Source organism: Megalops cyprinoides, chromosome 16 (genome assembly GCF_013368585.1).
Source record: "Megalops cyprinoides isolate fMegCyp1 chromosome 16, fMegCyp1.pri, whole genome shotgun sequence".
Taxonomy (NCBI): domain Eukaryota; kingdom Metazoa; phylum Chordata; class Actinopteri; order Elopiformes; family Megalopidae; genus Megalops; species Megalops cyprinoides.
The window spans coordinates 18,277,466-18,300,664 of record NC_050598.1 but is presented as its reverse complement, the minus strand read 5'-3'; positions in this window follow the sequence as shown (position 1 = coordinate 18,300,664).

Below are 23,199 nucleotides of genomic sequence, written 5' to 3'. Positions count from 1 at the left end.
TTCTTGACAAGGTTTACGCCACAGGACCATGTAATATTTATCTGCACTTTTTCAACCTTTTGCACACACATACCTCAGTACAGGAAGATCAGTTGGGATGGGTGAAAAACACAGTATTCAGGTTATACTTGCACGGAACTTGAAGTCTCTCTCTCTCACTCCTTGAGACGCTCTTTTCACACACTCCCCCTATAAATAGTTTTCAGAACAGGGAGAAATTAAAAACTCCGGATAGAGGGTTTTTTTTTTTTTTTCCTGACAGAGATGACTACCTGCGCCTGACGCCTTAGTTTCATCGAATAGATAATTGCCTCGTCTTTGGAGATTACACTGATGATTGAATAAATGTGTATTTCCTTTATATATTTGCATACCTGCAATTCACCATTAAAGTATTCATTTGAAACAGAAATGGGAGATGGGTAGAATACCATGGTTACAGTTGAACATTTTCTTTGGAATCTTTTTTGTTGGATTCAATGGGAATAGTGCTCAAGCTTTGAGTCAATCAGAAGTACATTGAGGTTTGACACATTTGAGAATATGTTTAGCTTGTGCTTTATGACTGATTGCCCTTAAGTGGTGAATAAAGGTATTTGAGATGCGAATACAGCCATGTGAACATCTGGTATTGATGGAATGATCCTTTATGACACATGACATATTTTTAATTCAGAGTTTCCTTGTATAAAGCAGCTTATTGTGGATATACTGCTTAATTACTTGGATTCAGGAAAGCTGATATCCTCACTTATTCCAGGAAGAACAGAGGCTCATATCATTACACAATATCATGGCATAACAGACCTCTATCTCCAAAAAGTAAGCCTGAGTGATTTGACAGATCTGTCAATTGCAAACAAATTTAAGTGAAAGCTATAATTCAATGCAATTCCGTTACATATAAAGTACTCCTTCAAGATGTAGACCAATGTATGCATTGCATCAGTCTTCTCCGGTCATTAACTACATTTTTGTGAGTTAGCTACTGCCTTCATAAAGTACAAGTGGTTAAGCTTCTGTGCATTATGTGCTTTCACTACAGACTCAGTGAAAACAAATATATAACCTCTTTTAGAGTGTTTATGTTCAGGCACAAATACTTAAAACTACTCACATTATGGCTTTGGAAATACCATGGTAATATTTACAGAAATAATGTATTCATTTATAAGATATGTACTGGACCAGTTTCTCAACTATTGGGACAAAGGTAATTAATTTAAACAAATAAGTACATTAAACAATCAAATCAGATGTTCAAAGATGGGTCTAAAGTGGCTTTATTAATATGGTGCTCACTTTAAGTTCTGAGTCCTATGGCCTGCACTCAAAACATGCAGTGTTATCTGCCGGCAAAGATGAGGATCCCATAGCAACCGAGCAAATGGGCTTAGTTCCACAGGGGATAGAGATGGTTAGGTCAGCCAATGTTTCCTCATCTCATTGCTGTCAGCCACCCTGCTATTCATCAGGTACCTATGAGTTATTTGGGTGACATCAGTGAAGTAGTGCCTATCCTTCGATGAGAGCCCACGTCACCACAGAGTGTTATGTACTAGAGGGCTGCAGTCATCTCGCCTTGTGTTCAGTTGTTGCGCTGAGATGATCCTAATGTACAATTTATGGGGGCTTATGCGTCAAACTTTTCGGAGTTCCATTGTGCCAAACTAAGGAACTTGGCAGGGACTTGGTGCCACAGATCTGTGCTACTGGGCTAACAGCACCAGCAGGCCAACCTGATTTCCCTGGTAAAGCCTGGCTCACCCATGGTCTCTGTGAACAGCAGAGCTGAACAGCCATACTATGTGGAATCTGATCATCCTATCTGCATCATACCAAGGGAGCAGAGAAAGTGAAAAAAAAAAAAACATTTTTGGAGTGTCCTGGGGGAACCGGCACGCTATTTCTGTTTTGATGGTTAACTTCATGTTGTCTGAGACTTTCTCCAGCAAAAAGACAGGAGCCAAGAAAGGTGCCATAATCAAAGTTTTTTTGTTCTTGGTACATGATCTCCCTGAGAAAACAAAAATTGAAACAGGTGTTTGGTCTTACTTGTTCAATCCCATGGAGACAACTTTAAAGACTTAAGGTGCACTTGATGCCCATCTACCTGCAACACCCAGATCCCTGAGCTACAAAGGAAATTGACACATGCTTTGTGCTCATGAGTAGGATACATGGGCTGATGTTTTTTCATCTCCTTTAATTTCATTCCAAATGGCTTGGCTTTCAAAGGGAGAAGGGTTGAAATTAGGGATCTATTTACATTTCAGCAGGCGTCAGAAAAAAGCAGAGGAAAAAGATGCAGTTGCACGAAATTAATTAAATCAGCTGCCAGGAAAGAAATTCATTTATGAGGAATTGTCTTAATGATCCCTGCAATTCCAATTGTTTTATTCAAATGCAAATATCAAAATTGCAAACATTCATTGTGTTATTGCATATTTCCAGAGCAGCCTCTTTCCAGTGGTAATGAGAGAAAATAATTAGATTTTAATCAGGCTGCTCTTGGGCTTTCACATCTGGTGATCTGTGGCACTGCCCCCAGCAAGGGGAGGAAAATACATTTTGCACAATTTTAACCTGGTGATTATGATAAAAAGAAGTCTTCTGTAACTATACTTTCAGACTACTGACCTGCGAACTCTTCTGCTGTGTAAAACAGGAAAAGATCACAAATATGATCAAAGGATGTCTCCTCAGCTATATTTACTTTAGCTATGATATAACACGTTTTAGATATAGTTAGATTGGTTGGTTTATAGATAGATTGGTTTCAAGGATTATAGATAGTTTGGTTTCACAGATAAAGGCCTCTGAGGAGTGTTAAAAGCAAGAGCAATACTCTAGCAACACTCTAGTTCTATAATGATATTTGGGAACCATGCAAATGGAGAAAAAGATAGCTGCAATGATGTTGTTATTTTTTACCTAGACTTTCTTAGTGCTTGCAGTGAGTGTGTGTGATGTAGTGTGACCATTACTTTTGGGTTGTAGATGGTATGCTCAGCACAGAGTGTAAAAGATCCTCTTAATGCAAATACAGATTGCAAAGTGTAACCTAGGAGTAATACCAGAAGAGAAACAGAAAATTATGTACATACACATACTGTATATAGTAATTGTTTACTTTTTTGTTTTTAATTCAGTTGCAGTTTTGGATAAAATACTGGTAAATAAAATATAAAACAGGGCATCAGTTTTCAAGTTGACATTGAAGAGTCAATATCTGTTGTGTCACCAGTTAATTTATTTACCTCTCCTTCAGAATGTAGTCATTCACTCACCTCAGCATAGCTCTTCAATCCTAATATTCCTGCAGTAAATATTCCTGGATTATTAATCCAAAAATATCATAAATTTACCTATATTATCATGCCAGATGGTGTTCTCTGCATGTGGGGACACAGCTTCAAAACTTCATCCCTCATGCAAAACTTCTATGGAAAACACACTGTCCACAATGAACAGGCTGCTGTACACTTTTGATCACTCCCAGTTTTGCCATTTTTGGCAAAATCTGCCAAGAAGTCAAACATGCTACTATTAAATTAGAAACCAGCTAGCACTTTAGGTTGCCATCTAGCAAGATGTTGCTCCTTTCTGTAATTCAGATGGAACAGCAAAAGTATGAATTTAGATAAATGGAGTATGACAAATTAAGAGAAAATTGAGTACACTGTTTTGGAATTAATGCCTATGTATCAGATTTAGCTCTCTTCAGCTTTCAGCTCATGCAGAAAGCTTGCAATCTACTCTTCCCACATGAGTTATGTAACTTCTGTCTACTGTACCTGAAGATATCCTCTAACCCTAACCATAATCTCAACCCTGGGGGAAGCTGATTCTGATAGGGTTACCCAATCTAATGTAACAATAGACATTGAAGACAGTTGCAAGACAGTCAACAGGGACATGATTTTCTTTTAATGATGACCACACACTGTTATGGGGAGCAAAACAGCATCTGTAAAATTCACAAAGATAATTTTACACAATGAACTGATTAAACCTGAAAGGTGTTTAATTACTAAAAGAACTGGGAATGATAATCTGATAAGTGAACAGGTTCTATTACCAATCAGCAGGTATGTGATAACACTGAACTAATTTGTGCCCAGGAACATAAAATTATTACTTTAATTATTATTTTAATTACTATTATTTTTATATTTGTAATATATATATATATATATATATATATAACATGTTCACAGATTGTTGTCTATTGTTGTCTATTGTCTGGATATATATATATATATATATATATATATATATATATATATATATATATATATATATGGCCAGGCCCACTAGGCTAAGTAGCTTGACTACACCACCTTGGGACTCCACCCAAGGAAATAGATATGTTGCTACAAGTGACTCCCTCAGGTAAGTTTGTAAAGAAGGAACAGGGACGTGGCTTCAAGTTTCATAAATGGTAAAAACCAACTTATTTGAAGCAAGAAACCTGGAAAGACTGACCAAAGGGAAAATGCAAAAAATCTCAAGTTTTATTATATTGCCAACACAAAGTTGCATGCCACGCCAAAGAGACTGGGATAAAAACAGTAGACGTATAAAATCTACACAAAACTACCTAAGTGCTGGACAATACACAGGATAGGCCAACTGCAAGGGGGAAACCTGTCACACAGGGAGAAAACGCCTACTTACCACACCACTTACCACACATGCTTGTGCCTCCACACTCACACACACTGCAATAGCAAAGTGTTATTAGGTGCAGTGCAATCTTAACCACAAGGGAAATGGGGAAAACCTGTACTGGCAACCCCCCCAGCAGCATGGCCGCTCTGCTCCAGAAACAATCTAAAAAGGAAATGTAATTAAAATATACACAACAGTCAGTGACCCAGTTGGTTTGCCAGTAGAGGAGAAAATTTACATACATTCATTTAACAGGTAGAATTCTACAGATTCCTGACTGAGGTGGGCCTAGTACAAAAGCCCCAGTCAGAGAACAAGAAAATTGCAACACCAAGAAGCCCAGGAACAGGTCGTATCACTGGTGGAACAAAAGTGCGCGTTGATCACACAGTTCAAGGCACAAAATATGGGTACAGGATTATAAATCCAGGGAACTGTGCAGCCATGTTTAATGAGCTACATCTAGAGCTAACGGGATGTAGTTAGCTTGCTAACCCAAAACGAACCGCACTAAATATGTGTCCGACAAACTAGCAGGGCAAAAACAGCATTGACTGTTCCTGTAATGATAACAATGGCGTGATTACAGAAACTTTATGAAGCCGCTAGCTAAGCCACAGCCACATATAAAACATTCGGGATCAACTAAACACCATAGCCATACTCACGGTTTCCTCCCGCAACAGCACTCCACCACCCACTATGGAACTCAGTCCGAGGTCTACATAAAAGCAAAGCAATACAGGGGGTTCAGTAAAGGAATAAATGAACAAAGCTACAGTGGTGCTGCATAGGTGCTCTAACTATACACTTCCAGATATTGCGAGACTTTTGGGAGAGTATCATGTAGGCACATTAAGGCTAATGCTAATAAAAATCAATAATAAAAGTGCATGCTGGAAAATACCTTAGATGGGATCATGGGAGTATGCAGTACATATCCACCACTTAGGGAAAGAAGATGCACCAATATCACCCGGATACCATATGCTGGCTTGATCAACCGTATTACTACAGAGCCGTATATATACACACACGGTAACCAGATTGATTGGAGATGCCACCATTGCGGTGATCCAGAAGTAATTAGGCTACTACTACGCAGGTTTAATAAAATGTAAAGGTACGCAGATGTGACATCAGCAATAGCCCTGTCACATATAAAAATGTAAAAAGAAGAAGAAATGCATAAAGAAATGTATAAAGAAAATGATACAGAAATAAATAAGTTTGGGGAAATAAATAGGGGGGAAATGCAAAGGGAAAATAATACAGAAAGAAATAAATAAATAAAAGGGAAAATTAAAATAGGAAAGTAAATAAATAGGGGAATTAATACAAAGGTAAATAAATACAGAAGCAAATTAAAACATAAATATCAATTTATGTCACATTGTATTAATTAATTAATGCCTACATTTATTTTTAATATTATTTCTGGTACACGTACAGGCACATTAATTTATTTTTTTGAGCCATTTATTTCTTTTTATTTTTGTTCAAATGCAAGATGCAAGATGAAGTCAAATGCAAGATGAAGTTTTGAAAAAGATAATACATTTCATTTATGCCCTACCTGACCTGTCCAAACATCTGTATTTTCAGCATTCCACACATTTGCTAAACAATACAATGTAGCACTGATATCAGGAAATCTAAACCTTAGACTTACACGTCATGTGAGTGGCACTATGGAGTGATGTGCACAAAGTGTACTGGTCTTTGTCAGCTGATGGCATGGAAGAGCCAATTTCGATCCCAGGTCATACGGCTCAGACTGCACTCCTGACAAGCACTTTGCCAGATGAGTTGCTTGGGTGCTCCCGGTTTGTAGTTTACGCACAAAATGGGGTTTAACTGTATTCTAGTTTTGCAATGTGGAACATAACAATGAATAACAATGCAATCTAGCAATGGGGCAAATGCTGTATTAAATATTAATATATCAATATTAATATATTAATGTGGCAGGCATCCTGATTGGCCAGCAGAAAGATTCATCATTAAAGATGCACCATCAGCAGAAAGAGATATACCATTAAGGAGGTAATTCCAGTTCATGTATGCCCTGTACCATGGGCGTTCAAATATCAAAATTGATTTGGCCAGCTCCAGACAGCTGCACTGTTGTTGCTTAGATAAAAGCTAGAATCACTGAAAATGCTCTTTACTGATTATAGCTGGCCCCACAGTAAATTTTCTGTGGTCCTTTATCCTGAAAACCATCTGCTCACTGAAAGTGATAGCTTATTAACAGGGGCTTTGTGTTTGTAGATTTGCTGCTAATTGGTTAGCTATTGGCTACACAAGGGTAAGTCAGACTAACTTTATGTGTGATTTGCAGATGTCTAACAGTGAGCTATGCACGCCCTGTGTGCCCTGACCTTGATGACAGGGTTTAGCAGAATCCTCGCTCAATGCTTACCTGATGGGCAAACGTCAATAACTGTCAAGCTTCACAGCCTGAGCCTGCTCCTGGCACTCTGTTTTGATGACAGCATAACAAAATACAGCGTGCTTGGCAGATGACTGGAATAAAACATTATCCATAAATGTAATCAGATGCATTGTCCCCTAAAATCCAGGGCACATGTTGCAAAAATAAAAGGTAGAAAGCGATCTAACAGCTTTGGAGCAGTACAAGGAACATATCTTGAGTTTAGATATCTACGTTTGTTACTACTAGTGGGACAAGGAATGGGAATTAAGATTTAAGTCACAGGTAATTAGTCCACTAATTAGCATGGTGGCATCCCCGCCTGAGAAAGTGATTTATTATTGAACTGTCTTGGTTGACCAACAGCAATTATCACTTTGGACACAAATGCATTATAGTGGAAAGTTAAGTGTCGGCCGCAATCAGCAGACACATCCCACCAAACAACAACCGTATCTAGGAGTTTCCTTTCCCCTTTTTTAATGAATGACCAAAATATACCCACATTAATTGTCCCACTTAATGTGAGACGTTGAGAAAGGCAGTACAATTTCTTCTACACTGTGCGTGAATGTCATGAATAGTCAACACCCCTGCATGATGTCTGTTAAAAGGTACCCATGTTGATTCCATTTAAAAATAAAACCTGGGGACAGTGTTTGGTTGGACGCACCAGGTCTATATAGATCAGCCTTATAATTAGCCACTGACTTGGCATGTTCTTGGTATCCTAAACTAAACACTTTTTTCCTTTCACATTCAAATATTATTTATAGCATTTATTTATTTTTAGCATTTAAATTTTGAAAACTTGAGAATTAATTTCAAGGTTAACATCTCAGTTTCTTTATTTCGCTGTATGTTCAGGATGGCACTGTTTGGCTACAGTATATGTGAAAAATATGTTATTGTGTGGGTTTGTGTGGATGTGCAGGGACAACCTGGGTTAATTTGTGACCTTATAACAATGTCCCCATGGTCATCCAATCCTCATTCATTGAATCACTGAATATAGTAAATTGAAAGAAAATTCAGATAAAAACACAGAGGACTATGTGTCCTGCAAAGAATAAGTTTATAGAGAGCTTTCATGAAGTGAACTTGTTCATAAAGAGTTGGATCACAAATCCATAAATACCTGGCCTCTGTTTCAAGTTTGTTTTTTATTGCTTATTTAAATTGTCAGTAAAAGATATCACTCACTATCAATCAGTTGAGCTTAAAGCATAAGGAAAACAAATTTGCATAATTACAGCTGCAGCGGTGATTAGTGCAGACTCAAGCTGACAGAATGTAACTTGGATTGTCTTTTAAATCAAGACAAATTTACAGCCGGAAGTTTAAATGACTGCTTGAAGCCACGGCTGACATGCCGTGTTGTTCTCATTATTTTGCAAGCTGAGCTGTGATCAATACAAATGTATTCGTTTGTATATGCTTAAATGTCCCTCTTTAAAAAGCATTCACGGGGATGAATAAGATGGCAGGGTGTTACCGTACCAGCGAGGAGTGTGAAGCTGTTGTTTATTTAAATATATATGTATAAATGTTTACTTTCATTCTTGTTCTGTAAAACTTGTTTCTTGTTTCATGTTGGAAAAAGAAATGCAAATGTAACATTTCAGGATAATTGCAGGAATTGGTCAGAACTGGTTCCCAGGGAGTCTAAATAATAAAGCGCACCATTATGGCTGTAAGAAAATAGCAGTGGCCAGCTTAAGGGTAAGTGTCTTCAAAAGCAAAACGAAAGCTCATTCCCTCTTTAATGTTGTATTTGATCGCTGCCTGTTGCATCCTGTGCAAGCCTAGTGCTTCCTCTAATCATATAGACAGGAACAGTTCTCCATGTAGTTCTGCAGGAACAGAAGTTCCTATATGACTTAATCATGCATGCAATATAACTGAGATGTAAGATTTTTTTTCTTTTTTTCCAGAAGTGTAGTATTCTTCCCAGACAATAGCACTGTTATTAAATTACAGTGGGCATGAGCAGCATTATAGCAAACATAGGTGTGCATTACCTCCAGCAGGGGCAAATTGCTCATTAAAACTACCTCACGTTTTCCACCAGAACAGCAGCCCATCATTGCCTGAAATGGTTTCCACTCAAGGGTAGCAGTGACACAGCTGGAACCCAGGGACATGGTGGCAAGTAAGATGTTACGCTTCCTACAACATGTCGCCCCACTGAACCAGAGCCACAATTTACCGCCGTCCATCACGTGCTGTCTCTCTAGCGTTAGCCGGCGAGGCGCTCTGAGAGTGTGCGTGAAGGCCCGACTGCAGATCAGCAGCTCTTAACACGGTCAACAGAAAAAATATTGATTTATGCTATCGATTGCAGGAAAGGTTCAAAGCTGCGCTGTTCCAGTTGCCTCAATATTTAATGGCCCAATGAATTTATGTGTTTAAAATGTATAATGCGATTTGGCATAGAAGATGTGGCCTCTGACGGATTTATGCGTAGAATTTACAGAGAGAAAATGTATGTGTGACAGTATGGCTGCAGTATTTCTTATCATTGGTGGGTCTAACTTTAGGAGCTACTGCATGGTGTAATGATCGTTCCTGCAATAATAAATCAGCAAATGTTGATTATGATTAAAAAATATGTAAAGCATGCCTAGAAACATCTTGCACAGTTATATAATTTTCTAAGTGAGTTGTAGCAATAGCAACTTGCATCATAATGTCCACTGTGTTGTTGATGTGATTAAGAATTATGAAACTGTAAACATTTGAATAAATATGCAGGTCTCAGTTACATTCATTCAAGGTGGGAATTCTTCTTCCTCATATAGATGAGTAACCTTGCCTACCAGCTGTTTGTCAGGTATGCCTCATTCAACCAGCCTTGCATACTTTACATATGGTGACAATTGTACACTTAACTGAGCATATAAAGTTAAATATGCAGCTATTCTCATTACTACTTTGCCTCTTATGCAATGAGAAATGGAGTCTGTGTGCAGATTAAGCAAGTGAGACACCTGCTGCTTTTGTTTGCTGGACCTTTGTGAACGCATTATTTCAGTTCAGAGCACAAGCAGTTTATGTCTGGTGCATTGCTGGTATGCAAGGCTGGTAAATAAACACTTATCTATGCAAGAGGCTTTTTGCACCTAATGCTATGTGTTTGCAAAGTTCCCTTCACCCTCTCTGCTAATGAGCAGAAAGCTGAACCTCCCCAGCAATGAGTACCATTGGTGTTGTGTGTGTAACATTGTGTGTGTGTGTGAAAGAGAGACAGAGATGGACGCACACACACACACACACACACACCTGTTTTCTGTGGCCACAGCCCAATTAAACAATGTCCTTGAAGCCTGGGATCCAGAGAGGAGCACTTTCAGCTTCTTTCAAGGTAGTCAGGTACATTAGTACATTCTCAAGGCAGTCAATTAAAGCGAAACATGAAACTCCACATTTTGCCCTTGCACCTTCATGTTCAAAGTCATCATATACAGCAGTTTGATTCTATACATTATACCATGCTTCAGATATCTCAAATGAAATGCAGTTGCCTTCATGTTCAGGCTTTCAAAAACAGACACGTGTTTATCCTCAACCAGCCACCACTATGCTGCCTTATATCAGCTTACATAGTGTACGTATGAGTTTAGCCGATCTTTACTGAACAGACGTCCCTCTGCACTATTTTGCCAGACCGTCAAACAGTCCTTATGGAGAAAGAGAACATTGTAATTGCTGCACTTTATAAGCAGTGAGCCATAAACTCCATTTTGCAGGAGGTTGGTGTTCAGCAGGAAAATGCATGCTGTGAGATCCATATAAAGGATCCTCTTGTTGATAATGGTATGATAATGGTGATGATGATGAAGATGGTGATGGTGATGATGGCCGTTGTCACACTGTCCTTCATCTCAAGTGACCAAACTGAACTTTGTTTCTGTAATTATCCCATACAATTCCTACTTATTCATATAGAGATGCTGGAGTAGTATATATGTCAGTCTAGATTTTTGGAACTTGGGAAAAACAGTTATATACTTCCTGTAGAGGGCTCAAATGTCTTCTGATTGCATTAAATGAATGACCATAACTCAGTGTTCCGTATTCTAGATACTCCACCCTTATCCTGCAGGTTCGATCACATCTGAAAGTTGTCTTTCCACCCCAGGTATGAAAATCCTAATTCCCCAAGTGATTGTCTTGATTGAACCAATTAAGCAACCTTAGTGCGGTTTGCTTTAAAAAGACCTGGAAAAATAACTGTACAGCCCTCTAGAACAGAAATATTCAGTTTTAGATTATAATATTCCTGGGGATGCTATGCGGTGGCTAAAGCTGTTCTTGGGGTAGCTGTAGTGCCCCCTAGCACCTCACTTACATCGCCTCTTCTCCGGGACAGAGCTGAGTAGCCCTGATATGAGCAAGAATACTGAAACACCCAGCTCTCCTCTGACAAGATGTCATATTTACCTGATGCAGATAAATCTTTCTGTCTACTTACTTCATCATTCTTCCCTGTGGTATAGTATTGTCAGTTCCTCTACCTCAAGAATGCATACTTGTCAGCTTCAAGGAAACCGCAGTACTGTATGTTCACTGAGTCTGCCTTAAGGATGTGGTTTTGCATGGAGCAAGCAATGAAGGACTCAAGTGTATTGTACTTGGAGGCTTTTATTTTGTTCTTTCCGTGTATTTGCTTTGCTGCTAGTCTTCCACCTCCAGCTGAACAGATTAATTCTTCCCAAGTATCATCAGGTGGGTTTTATTAGTGACCGCAAGACAGAGCTCTGTGCATGCGTGCGTGCCCGTCTGAGCATGCGCACAACGGTAATCGGCGCCCCTTAGAACTTCATAAGAACTCATTAGCAGTCAAGACTATTGTGCCGGCGCTCCAGTTTCAAAGGTGCTCCACAACAGCTTGTGTGGCGCGGAATGATTGAACCGGAGCACTTGAAAGGGGAAGAGAGACGTCAGGTTCGCCGTATCCTGTCGCGGCCCATCTGCCTCCTTCCACACTCCCACACTCGCCCTCCTTTGTGAGGTAGGGGGGGTTTTGAACATCAAAGCCGCGGCGTGCTACCTTGGAGACAGAAACAATTAGTTGGGGATTTGGTGAGAGGGTGTAAGACGAAGTTTGGCGCCGTTAAAAAACTCCACGCGGCCACTGGAAGGGCAGAGCCAGGGTCTTGCAGCGGGGTGTTGTGTCACGTGAGGGGGTCCCGCAGGATCAGTGTGTTCTCACAAGAGAGAGGACTGAGACACCCGGCTTCTGTGATTGGACCGCGGAAGGTTGTTTGTGCTAATGTGTCCGTATTGCTGATGGGATAGTGTCTATTTTCCCTTTCCCATTTCAGCTTTAGATTTTATATTTTGTTATCCTTGGGAGGGATGAAAACCATAGCAGGTTGTTCCACAGTACATGCTGTGATGAAAATTCTTCTCAAAATGAAAAATATATACAGAGTGAAGAAAAAGTCACTACACACTTGTGTACAATAAAAAGAAAACTGAGACTATATATTAGCACTTTCTGTTACCAACAGACATAAACTGTCACCCTCATGTATATGTGTGCATTTGTTTTTCTGCCACAATATTTAATCAGGTACAAATACATACTTTTGCTTTTTGCCAGTGTATGTTCTAGTTGTATTCAAGAAAAGGAATGGAGGAAAGAAAACATTATAACAAAGTCAGGAGAAATGTAGTTCCGCCGGCTGGATTCAAATCGAACAGGTAGAGGCACTCTCGAGAATTTGCGCCATTGTTACTGTGCTACACAATTCATTGTATATCTCGATTCCCATCTCATTTCCGTGTCAGATGAAGTTATTCTTCCATGTTCCTTGGGGATTGGAAATTACTGTCTGAAACACTCTGCCTCCTTGGAATAAAGCTGTGACATGTAAAATTGGACTGTGGGGGGTGGAGGGGGGGATGGCACTGGTGACTGTTTCTGCCGGTTTGATAAGTAATTTCTCATTATCTTTCGGATATTAGGATATCCCCAGAGCTACCTAGCTGGAAGCCATGGTAACCTTCAAGAGACGTTGCTTGTTCTGGAACACCCTGAAGCTGTTAATGGCTCTATTAAATATTTTAAAGACAAAGGCCTAACAGCTATCAAGTTTTGCCTTTCTCTAACAACTAGTAGCCTTTTATACTTTTAGGCATTAGTATTCTAGTATAAAAGGCACATATTGGTTAGCTTTTTCTGATACATTGTTTTCCCCTGTGTTCCATCTCATGTTTATATTAATGTGCATATTTGTAGGCTTATGTCTTTGTGCATGTGATTTGTTTCCCCTGGTTTAATCATTTGTGTAAGTAGAATTGGTTCAATTTGCGGTTGTGGTTTGTAATAAACACATTAATGGATCAGTGTATTCATGCACTTGACATAATAAAACAAAGATCTAATCAAGTGTCAGACATGCCTGCAGTTATACATATAAATAAATAAGAAATGAAATGCATCTGTACTATATACATTGGAGAAAACATAAGAAAGCAGGTTAGGGAACAGAAGCTGAATAATTAAATTCAATTATCTGACTAAATGAAATAATAGACCACAAAGCAATAGTAGCTGTGATCTCCCTATTAAATCATTGTGCATTTAGTTCTTGCAATGTAATTTATTATCTCATATTCCTTAAAGCTTTTTTAAGGATATTAAACGCGGTGGGAGATCATGTCTTGGCTGGCGGATTGAACTCTGAAAGTATCCACGAGTGCATTAGATGGGATTGGAAAGCTCAATCACTCATCAGACCGCAATTTAATCTCAAGAATGTCAGCACCAGCCTACCACCCACCCCACCCCCCTTCCCAGCCGTACGCACCCCTCTCATTGCCAATTAGTTTGGGAAAGATTGGCATACGCTTTCCCTCACTGCTACTACTGTGTTTATTACAAACAAAAACAACCACTTGGCTTGTCCATCATACATAACTTCTTGTCATCTAATTGCCCATCGATTTCATTAATTTTCATATACACAACAAGCCAGAAAAGTTATGGTTATTCTGTTGATTTCGTAGTGTGCAACAATGATCCAGGTTTCTATGATGCACTACCATGTAAAGATGATTTTTCGTTTCTTTTTTATGGCATTGTGTGGAAGCAGTTTATGTGTGTGTGTGTGTGTGTGTGTGTGTGTTTGTTGCATGTGTCCATGTGTATGAGTGCATACATGTAGAAGACTAACAGAAAGGCTGAGGCTCAGACACAGACAGGGCCACTGTGACAATTTGCTGTAACATGAGCTTCCATCACTGCCCCTATATACGGTGTTCACATAAAACGTATCCATATCTACACAGTTTCACATAAGATATATGAGAATTCTTATGCCGATTCTGTAACCGCACGTTTATGAACTACAGTTGAGGAGTGTTAATGTTTTAGAAAAGACACCTTGGGGGAAAGTGTTTACCCAGATGCACTGTATGTAGGGAGCACACACGACGTTGACAGCCCTTACACAGTGGATTTGGCCAGATGCTTCCTCTGGGTTTTATTTTCTTACGGCACCCTCCCCCTCCCCATGTGTCTTCAAAGACGACCCGTCTGCAGCGCTAACATGTTTAATGGCAGTATAGATTATGCATTCATAATGAGTGTCTGCCATTTCCTTTGGGTAAAGTTCAATGGGGAACACAAGGTTCTGAGGACATGCTCTGCCGCATTAGCGTGTGCACACAAACATTTCATTTGGGGATCGATTTATGCATGCTGGGATTTTTACATTCCTCTTCTGGGATTTGTCGTCATTATGACCGGTCACATGGTATCAATAAAGGGTTATAAAATATACAGAAAACATGCTCAATGCTGATTTTAGTGCAGAAATGAGCTGGCACTTAACACTGACAGCTGGGAATTTCAACTGCAGTAGGCCATTGGTCTTAAACGCTCTGAGTACAGCAGTACATTTGCTGGAAACAAGAAAATGTACTAAAAGTTAGATGTGTCAGTTCTATGCATTCCACAGAAAGTAACCAGGGACAACTATTCAAGCAGTACCTATTTCCTTTGGGTTTACTGTTGCTTCCAAGTTTCATTATCATTATTTCGGAGAATGAGAGGTCCTAAATTTGAGTTTGAGTGTTGACTTTTAGGTTTCCTGCTCTGCTCTGCATATAAGATTGCCTTCCTGGGTAATGAGGAGCTGGCTGCTCTCTCAGCGCTTCTGTCAGTGCGCAATGTGGTGCTAAAAAGAGACAGACAGTGCAACACCCGCGCAATGCCGAGGACAAAGCAAGGAAGTTACTTAGGAACACATCTCAGTAAGCAGGCTCACAATGTCAGCTTAACCTGTTTTCTGCATTCATACCCCTAATGTGTCGTGACTGATAAATTGCTAATTTCATCACAGCACTGAGCAGAGCCATCTCTTAGTTTGCGTTCAACCTGTGACCCACTCCACCGGCGCTCTTGTGGTGCAATGCTGCCCCCTACTGTCCCCGCTCAACAGCATTGGCTCAGCACCACATTTGCTCCCATACAGGGATTCAAGTTGCTTTTCAGCTCCAGCTGCCTGTGTCAAAGCTTGTATGTGTCAGTGTTGCATTCACAGATCCTCTTTTGGAATTATACACACCTAGACCTTCTGATTGCACAGAGAATGAGAGATGTGTGTAAAATGAGTGAGTGGGTCATCGCCCGGGCCTGGCGCCGCTGATCTGTGATTGTCGTACCTCCCTGACATGCGGCTGGAAGCTGCCCAGTTGAATGTCAACCTTTCTGTTCTTCGAACTGCATTTAAATCACCAAGACTCTTGGCAGGAAGCATTTTCCCTCATCCTGTCCTTAGTGGAAGCAGGCCTAAGACAGCTGATGATTACAACTACAAAGAGGAGAAATTCTCATGTCAGTCTGTGTTTGGTGATGGGTGTTCCAAAGAAAAATAAGATGCCTGCAGTCAGCTGGTGTCACCTTAATCAACACATTTACACCAGCATTTTGTCAATTGAACCTATTTAGATGACTAAAATAGGAACTTCACTATTTATTCTAGGTACCAGGGAGTTGGTACCTCACCATCTCCCTGGAAAGCATCATGGTGACCTCCTGCAAGACCACATTCTCTATCCCACCTGCTCCTGTGCTACTCTCATCTGTAACTTCCTTTACTAGCAACAGATCGCCCACCTGCATTCATTTCAAACTGTGCCATGCCCACAGACATATTACCTCTACATACCTACAAGCACTCACTTCTCCCTGCTCCCTCCCTCATCTCTCTGTTTATCTGTTTATCTCTCCCCTATATACTCTGAGTGCAAGGATCCACTGTCCCTCATATCTGCCCCCTCAGTTGTTGCATGAGCTAATATTCATCCAGAACAGCCAAATCATTCACGACCTTTTTATCATCCACTGGAGACAATATGCAGCTTCCTCCAGCTTGGATTTGTTCTGAAAGTTATTGTTTAGACTTTAACTCCAATACGGTGTCACTGAGTCATCACTACATAAAATGCATGGATTGGTAAATGGTTTGTATTGAGTTGTTTAGCTGTGGGGCATAACAGGCACTTGTAAGATTGGTTTAGTACTTGTTCAATATAATCATATTTGCTGTACTTGCCCTTGGTAATGTTTATTTGTAATCTGTATGTTGTACGACTGTATCATGGTATTCTGCAATTGTCTCTTTTAATACTCTGCAGGTCAGCCTGGAGAGGGCTGATTAACATAAATGTAAAACATTCAATTTTATTGTCCTAAGAGGCTGACATCTACCAAGACATGCTGTGAGCAAACTTCACTCTTCCCCTTTCAGTGTGGGCTCCATGTCAAACAATCCATATAGAATAAACAAAGTGGCGTGGACCCTCTCTCTGCCTGCATGCTAACATTATTGCCTTTTCTGTTTGTGCTTGAGAATAAGAGTATTGTAACTGAGAATTGAGATTTGTAATCGAGTCTGTGAAGTTTTACTTTCCAGCCCATGCTTACGCTGTTTAATAATGACAAAAATAATGCCAATAAGGCTAAAATGTATTAACACTGTCTCATCTTTTTGCCCAGTGCCTCCCTTGAGATTACTATTAGATGCGATCTCCTCTTTTATTAGCTTGCATTGTGTTTCTGACTCCTGGTGGGCTTTAATGTGAGGTGGCGTCTGCCTCAGTCCAGGGTTGTAAATGACAGCGTGGATACACCCCATGCGTTTTTCAGGCCGGGAGAGCGGGTGCCGTAAAGCGGCCCTGATTGATAGGGCTATAGCAGATTCCTCCCTACTTTAGAGGGCATACTCCTGAGTCTTTGAGCCCCAGCCCCAAGGTTGTCTTTCCCAGCGATTGAGCGTTAAAAATAAATGCCCCCCCCCCAGAAAACAATGCCTCATCAGAGGCGGCGGCTGCTTTTATCGCCGGCGCTCCAACAGAGAACAATTAACGGCCGACTGCGGGGCCTGCGGTGGGACTGAATCGCCCCATAAATGCAGGCCTCCGGGCCCCCGGAAACATGTCTCCCATTGCGCTCTCGTCTATAAATTACCCACGGCGCGGGGAGGCAGATACAAATAAAGGTGATTTAGCCCAAAGATATGCTGAGGAATGGCGCTCATTAGCCCGGAGTGGAGACCAAAGTCGAAATTGAACTGAGAGGAATTCCTGGCCATTAGCGTGATGGCAGCGTGTGTATTGATAGGATTTTAATAAGACACTGCATTACCGGTTCATCATGAGTGGGATTATGGTAATGGGAGTTTGGGGGTGTGTGTGGGGGGGACTCAGAAAGTCGAAAACGTGTTTTTTGTTGTTTTTTTTTTTTTTTGTGCAGCTGTAAAACAGAATTTTCCAGCAGACATGCAGCTTGTATGAACAGCACTGGACACACGGCAAAGACGAGAATATGTGCTACTGTACGCTGCAGAAGAGTGTTACAGCCCATTGGCCAAAGGGCCCATTTTGTGTTGAAGGGAGTGACAGGAATGAGGGTGAAACCGACAGAAATGAACTGTGTGAAAGAACTGTCTCCTGTGTGCCAGGAAGGAAGTCCTCATTTCCTCCTATTAATCAGAGAGACTAATTCTCCCCAGCTCTAGTTTTAACCCTACCTGTGCCTCAAGAGCTCTAATTGAAATATTAACATTGAGTTAAGTAAATGAAGACAATTTAATCAGCCTCCTTTTTTTCCTTTTCCCTAGCGTCCTTCAGATTTTTCTATTAACGGGGTGGTTAAAGGATCAATTTAGATTTTTAAAATAGGCTGACAGCTCTATTGTGACAGTGACAAAGATCTTGAAAAATAACCTTGTTAGAATTTGAACTTTGCTGGCAGAAGGCCGCATCTTTTTTCTTTCTTTTTTTTTTTTTTACCATTTTTACGGCATTGAGCAAATGCTGAAAATGATGACTGGCAGCTCACATTAGAGGTGGCCATTCCATAAACCTCAAATGCCATAATATCAAGCACTTCAATACCTAATTCCAATAACTGATTACAGTCGAACTAAAATCAGTGATCAGTGAAAATCTGTGAAAAAAATTCATATTTCTGAAGAAAAGCTATTAAAAACATACATTTCATTCTTTTTTTAAAATACACTGTAAATCATTTAAATAAATTGAAGTTATTCTTTATATGGACTCATTAAACCTCAAAAAAGAGTCTATAAGGTGAATTTGACCGACACTGATTTTCTGTGGCATTCAAACATGTATGCCTCTTAAAGAATATGGATCCTAAAGAAGTAGCCATAGATTTTTAATTGACGTAGGTATCTACTGCAGAGCAAGAGAAGTATTGTGTTGCAGTGCCATTCAGTTCACATTCTATTCAAATACAATTCTAAAGCACATTCTTGACACACGTAGGAACTCTGGCACAACTTGCTATAGATGGCATCAGATTAGGTTCAGAGATGGCTGCAATGTTTGAGTTTTGATTTTGCATGTAATTACATGTTTATTTTTGTTCTACTTTGACACATTAGAATTTACAGGACTGATTTTCTGATGGGCTTTTGGCATCACGGGCTTTCCCATATCTTCTCCACAGTATAGGCTATGCACACATTTTCAACAGAATTGTTTTAATGAGAGGGACAATTTCTGTTAATTAGTCAGCTGGTGTTTTGGCAGAAAAATGCATTTTTTACAGCCTGCTAAGGAAGAAAGAGGCATATCTGTTGTGTACCAATGTGGTTCTTTTTTCATCCCAAGGCTGACAGAAGGTTTTATTAATGGTCCTGGCTCGCTGGTCGTGTTTTGAACCTCTGCTTCAAATCTTGAAGGTATTACACTCAATCCTGCATTTTTAACTGAACCATTTTATCCCATGCTAGCCTGAACCTGCAGGCGCTTCAGTCTGCATATTGTTTTACTCTCCAGCTTCCCTCTCCTTCTTTCTAATTTCCCAAATGCCACCATTAATAGCTAAGTTAGTCACACAGCCCGACAAAAACCTTTGATATTGTCTATCGTACCATCAGGAAGATAACCATGCAAATCATTTGTTCATAGCTGCAGTTTGTGTCTGCTTCCCCTTTCGTGGAGAGAGAGAGAGAGAGAGAGAGAGAGGGAAGGAGAGGGAGATGGATCAAGTCACTTTCATTATTAAAAAATGAAAAAAGAACTGACCAAAACTATTTCCTATGCATCCTAGGGTTGCTCATTTCCTATGGCATACCTCCATACCTTTAATCAAAGGACCAAAAGCCAAATTTATTAATTTCTCAATGAATTTAAAATGGTTCTAAAAAGGCGTTTAATAAACGTTGATTTTCTGATAATACCATTTACCATGTAAATATCTGTATAGTAACCATGGGCAAGTCCTGAAAAAGTACTGCTCATAAGTTCTAGAACATATGTTACAGTCTATATTAAAGCAATAATACACTCAAGGGTGTGTGTTATTGTAATTATTCACACAAAGGTGATGTGGTTGATAATAATTGAAATAACACACACCCTTGAGCGTATTATTGCTTTTGAGGGTTCCACATAATAATTGTAAATGACCATCAAATACATGTAAGAAGAGAGACATAATTCACTATATGTGTTATTGATTAATTAAAATATCGTTGTAAGGCCAAATAAATTATTCCACTACATTATTAATCACATCACTACCAGTCCAATTAAAAGGAAAACAAAAAAATTACAGCACTTGATAAATGTTTCCAGCTATATCTATTCTATTGTGAAGAATTCTCAAAGACTGGATTAGTCAACAGGTCACCAAAATAGCTAGTGAGTCAGGTAGCTAACCTGTCTCCCATTGATGGGAAAATGTGACACACCTCAAACTTTGTCCATAGCAACTCAATAGTGGTGCAGCTAACTTAGCTAACAAGGTTACTCCTCATTTTACTACAAATTGATCTGCACACTACCATTAAAGGTACAGTTTTTTGAAATATGAGTACATTTCCTGTCTATGTTGCTCCACCATTTTCTATTCATTTAATTTTCTGTTTGCAGGGTTGTGTAAACTATAAATATCCCAGCTTATTTAGATATGTAGTAGTCCTCATTGACATTTATGAAACACTGGAATAATAACTTACTTACTAAAGATAGCTGACAAAGACTCAAACAACTAACTTAGATGGTATTTTTAAATGTATAGAATCTGTGCTTTGTGCTGCTTGCTGACTGCACCAGACCCCATTACTGTGTGTCTCAATGACTGAGAGTTGTTAATGATTGCAGATTAATACATAAAATGATTCAGCAATTTTTAATAACATGAGGTGCTGTTATCGCAAATAACAACACGGAGGGAATGCTGGAACTATTTTGTTTTATTTAACCTCATAACCTCATACATGACATTGCACAGCCCTTTGTAACAATGTTGATTGTACTTGATAAAATTCATTTGATAAAATGCACTTTTATCAAATAAATTTTTGGATTAAAAATATTTAAATTACTGTGAAGGATGTGGGACTTTCACTGTAATGAACAAAGATGGAGTAAAACAAAAATTGAAGCAAACTAATCAGTTAAGAAATCTTTTTTTATTAGACAGGGCTGCCTGATGACCAAATGTTTACCCTACCACCCCCCACACACCCCCACCCTCACCAGTGCATCTGCAGAGCCACGATAAGCAAATCAATATCTAGTCAGTTTTTATTTTTACTACCTGAATGCAGCCCCTCCTGCTCTCCAAGCAAGGTGACACTCTACCTCATGGCCAGTGCCAGCAATCTCTGCATGTTCTGTAGAATATTCTCACTCCAGCACAACCTTGCAGTCTAGGCCAAATGAAAAAAAAAACAGCCACAATGCAGTGTTGTATGAAGGGAATTGTGTGCATGTGTGTGCATGTGTATATGCGCTTACCGTGTAGGTCACAGTAAACAGCTCTGCTTGAGTTCAGAGAGGTTTCTGATTCACTGAAGGAGCTGTAAGGAGCTGTAAACATCCTGCCAAGGTTGAATCCTATCTGCACTGATGTGGCAACCCTCGCCGCAGTTTTTGCGCTCATGCTGTTTCTGTTACAGTGTCGCCTAGTGATAAAGCCCGCCACCTGCAGGCTCTTTGTTGGTGAAACTGAACTGCCAGTCCTTTCGTGGTTACGGGAGGATTCTGTCAGTGGAAGGCGGTTCGCGACGAACATATGGCTGAGATTTCCTCTTACAGGTGTGAAGGGTTGAGACATCTACCTCCGGACTATAGTCAGAAAGACGTGCATGCTCACAGGGGAAATGAGCAACAGGTTAGTCTGTTAGAGATAATGGACAAAGAAAATCATCTGAGGATCTGTGAGAGACCTCCACTGTAACATATTAAAGAATACTTTAAAATGAGATAATAAATCATGGAAGTAGATGTTTTTTATTGGCAAAGGACTGGCACCAGGCAGCATGCATCATATGGACTTACACAATTATCTAAGCAGATACTAAGCATTCTGAGGCACACAAGCCCAGAGTCATCATTTGTTTATAGCAACATGCATGGTGGTTCAATGTGAATTTCTGTTTTTCTCCTCTTTACTTATTTCTCAGACTTATATCCAAAGCCATATACAAGCATGGTACATTGCACAATATGAAATATAAATATACACAATACGTTAAGTAATAAAGAACATATCACAAGAACAAAAAATAATAATTAAAATAAGAACAAAACAGCCAATAACAGTGAACTTCAAACTTAAAAATTGATACAATATAAACATAAAAAAGTAATTCTTATTGTACCTATATAGTGATCAATTATTTATCTTAGGAGAAATGTATGCATTACATATCATATTGGTCCTTTGGAATAACCTTTCATGTGCATGAGAAACAGTTAGATATGGTATCTGTTTCTTCTCACATATGTTACCAATTTATACATTGGCAACTCTTTGCATCCATGTTTCCATGCAGGACTAAATGCGCTTCACAATACTCTAGTTATGTCAGATTAATATTTGCATCTGTGTTGTGTTTGGTTTTCATACTTTCTTACTATCCAGGCGTTTCTTACTATACAGGCATTTCAATCTGTAAAAAATATTATTCTGGCAAGGCAGGGTACCGATGAATGGTTTATATTCAGTTCAGTGTTAAACCTGAAACCAGCATATCCGTATGCTCTAAGCAGAGAGGTAGTCTACAATTACACATTTAGAAATGCAGACAGGTATTGTTTCCAGAAGGAGATTTTCACACAACAATCTATTTCTATTTCATCGCTCACTGCCGCTTGTAATATATTTACTGATATTTTTGTTTGTTCTTAACTGTCATAAATAAAGTCATAAATAAAGAAGGATAGAGTGAGACTGTCGAACACAGAGAAGAATGAGGCAGCCACAACAAGAATTGTCAGTATCCCTCTCTGGCCATACTTGCAAAACCATTTCTTTATTTACCACCACATGCCCCTGGAAAAACAGTTGACAAGAGGGTCTGTTGACAAGGGGTCACTGTGCTACAGTATATAAAAAATAAGATTTGTGTGAGGGAGACGTATGGCCACACATGACTATTGCTATGACACAGCAAGGTGATCATATTGCACCAATATGTTCAGAAACTTTGTCAGAAACATATTTGCTGTCTCACAATCTCCAATGTAGAAAACGGTATGTGTTTGCTTTACTCTGAAGGCGTGCAAGAGTGAAGTCATGAAAGTTAATCATG